Below are 2,670 nucleotides of genomic sequence, written 5' to 3' on the forward strand. Positions count from 1 at the left end.
AGAAGAAATCGATGCATTCAAGTTGTGGTGATGGAGAAGAGCCTTGAACATACCATGGACCACCAAGAAAACAAATAGATCTGCCTTGGAGAGGGTGAAACCAAGTTTCTCCTTGGAGGCTAGGATTTTGAAGCTCCATCTCACACACTTTGGACACATGACCAGGAGGGACAGGTCCTTAGAGAAGGACATCATGCTCAGAAGGGTGCAAGCCCTGGTTCCTTATATTCCCCAGCCACACTTACAGAGCAGTTTTAAGATAACTACCTATAGGGTTGAAGTCAAGGACCTCTTTAGAGTGTTGAAGAGCAATGATGCCAGTCTAAAGACTAAGGTGAGCCTGATCCGAGCCATAGTCTTCTCAGTTGTTTGCGACTCATCTGAGAACTGGACTAAGGATGACGGAAGAAGAATCCATGTCTTTGCACTGTGATGTGCTGGAGAAGAGTATTGAACATACCATGGACTGCCAAGAAAACAAACAGGTCTGTCCTAGAGGGGGTGAAACCAGGTTGTTCCTTGGAGGCTAGGATTTTGAAGCTCTATCTCATATACGTTGGGCATAGCACCAGGCGGGACCAGTCCTTGCAGAAGGACATCATGCTTGCAAGGATGGAGGAACGGCACAAGAGAGGAAGAGCCCGGATGAGATGGATTGACAGTGACTGTGGCAATGGGCTCAGGACAGGGCAGGGTTCAGCGCTATTGTTCGTAAAGTCACTATGAGTTGTAGTCAAGTTAACAGCACGTAACAACACACAGTTGAGTGAAGGATCTATGTGAGAGGTTCGGGCGAAGTAGACACTTCCTCAGCCCCCATCTCACACCCTTCTGGGTGTTTTTCATTCATTCATTCATTCACCTGTCCACTCTACTGAGTCAGATGCCCGGTGCCTTGAGCAGCACACCCAGGCGGACCTCAGGGGGACGGAGGGGTCAGCCCCAGGGCCACACGAAGCTTTCTGTTTCTGGGTGCTGCCTTCATGCGACCATGTGAGGAAAATGTTGGGAACAGTGTGATGGACCGCGGAGGGACACAGGGAGTGAGCACAGTGGCCCTGGGCTGCCCGAGGGGCTGCCACAGCCTCTCGTGAGGGCAGTGGTGGCGAGGCGCGCTGGCGAGGAGGGGGCAGTCGGGTTTCTGTTGGGCACCGTGCACGCTGTGGCACCAGCTAGCGCACACGTGACGTTAACAAAGTGACTTGTCCCCACACTGCTGCACTCAAGCCCTTCTGACTCCTGGGGACCCTCCACCTTCCCCCCAGGTTTCTGAGGCCGTGGCTCCTCCCATGGGGAGACTGCCTCATCTCTTCTGTGGAGCCGCTGCTGGATTCGAACCACCAACCATTCAGTGAGCTGCCAACACTCACTGTACTACCCCGCACAGCAGGTGTTCAATAAGCACTGAGTGTTGGCCTCATATTCCATCCAGCCCCCAGCGCCCCCCGGAAAGGACACATCAGCTACAAGGGTGGGAGGTGCCTTTATTCACACCAGCCCTCAAGGTACATGAGGATGGAGCTCCTCCTACTCCCCACTCCGCCTCTGCCCCCCCTTTTCCCCTCCAAGGCCTGAGATCCACTTACACTGCTCAGGGCCAGGCCCAGATGAAACTGGACCCCCTGTTTCCACCCTCCCCCCGAATCACTGGGGAATAAGGTCACCTGCTTCTTGGGGACTCAAGCTGGAAGGGTCAGGAGGGGGATGGGGGCCACTTTTCTAAGGAGGCCAAATGTCCTGGTCACCCCCAGGCTATGGCCGAACATGCTGCAAGAGGGGCTCCAAGTCCTTCTGACCAGGCCCAGGTGCTGACTCTGGGGGCCTGGAGGAGGGGGCAGGTCTCTGAGCTGGGAGCTCGGGGGACTCGGAACTCAGGAGGACACTGGGAATGGGACAGGGAGTAACAGATATAGCAGGTGGGATGAACTTTCGGGGTCCCAACTGGGGCTTGGGGGAGAGGGCTGGTTTCTGGGAGGAGGGGGCTCGTGGCTTTGCGGCCAGCTGGGAGGCTGTCGGACACTGGGCTGGGGCTGGGCTGGCCTGCGTTCCACGTACCAGATCATGGGGCTGATGCGGGGGCCTTGGGACTTTGCTGGAGGCTGGAGTTGGAGCTCGAGGAGGGGGGCTTGGGGGCTGACGTTGGGTTGGGGGCTTGAGTTCAGTCGCGGTGTTAGGGTCAAGGCCAGGGGTCTGTGAGCGAACACCATTTCTAGAGCTGAGCTGGATTTGTGGGTTTGTATGGGCTCTGGAGCTGGGCTGGGCTTCAGAAGCGGGCTGCATTCTGGAACTGGAGTGGGCTCCGGGTCTGGACTGGATTCTTGAGTGGGGCAGGGCTGTTGACTCTAGCTGGCTTCCAGCGCCCAGCTGAGTTTCAGAGCTTAACTGAATCCTGGACCTGAACTGGGCTCTAAAGCCAGGCTGGCTTCCAGAGTTGAGCTGAGCCCCAGAGCAGGGCTGGACCTCCGAACTGAACGGTATCTTGGAAATGAAGTGGGTTCTAGGGCTGGTCTGGGCTCCAGAGCTGAGCTGAGTCTCGGAGCTGGGCTGGACCCTAGAGCTTGGATCAGTTCCGGTGCTAGAATGGGCCTTAGCACTGAGCTGGGTCTCAGAACTGGGCTGGACCCCAGAGCTGGGCTCGGTTCCGGCTCTAGAATGGGCCTTAGCACTGAG

Source organism: Elephantulus edwardii, unplaced genomic scaffold, assembly GCF_000299155.1.
Source record: "Elephantulus edwardii isolate Elephantulus edwardi_28Jun2011 unplaced genomic scaffold, EleEdw1.0 scaffold00217, whole genome shotgun sequence".
Lineage (NCBI taxonomy): Eukaryota > Metazoa > Chordata > Mammalia > Macroscelidea > Macroscelididae > Elephantulus > Elephantulus edwardii.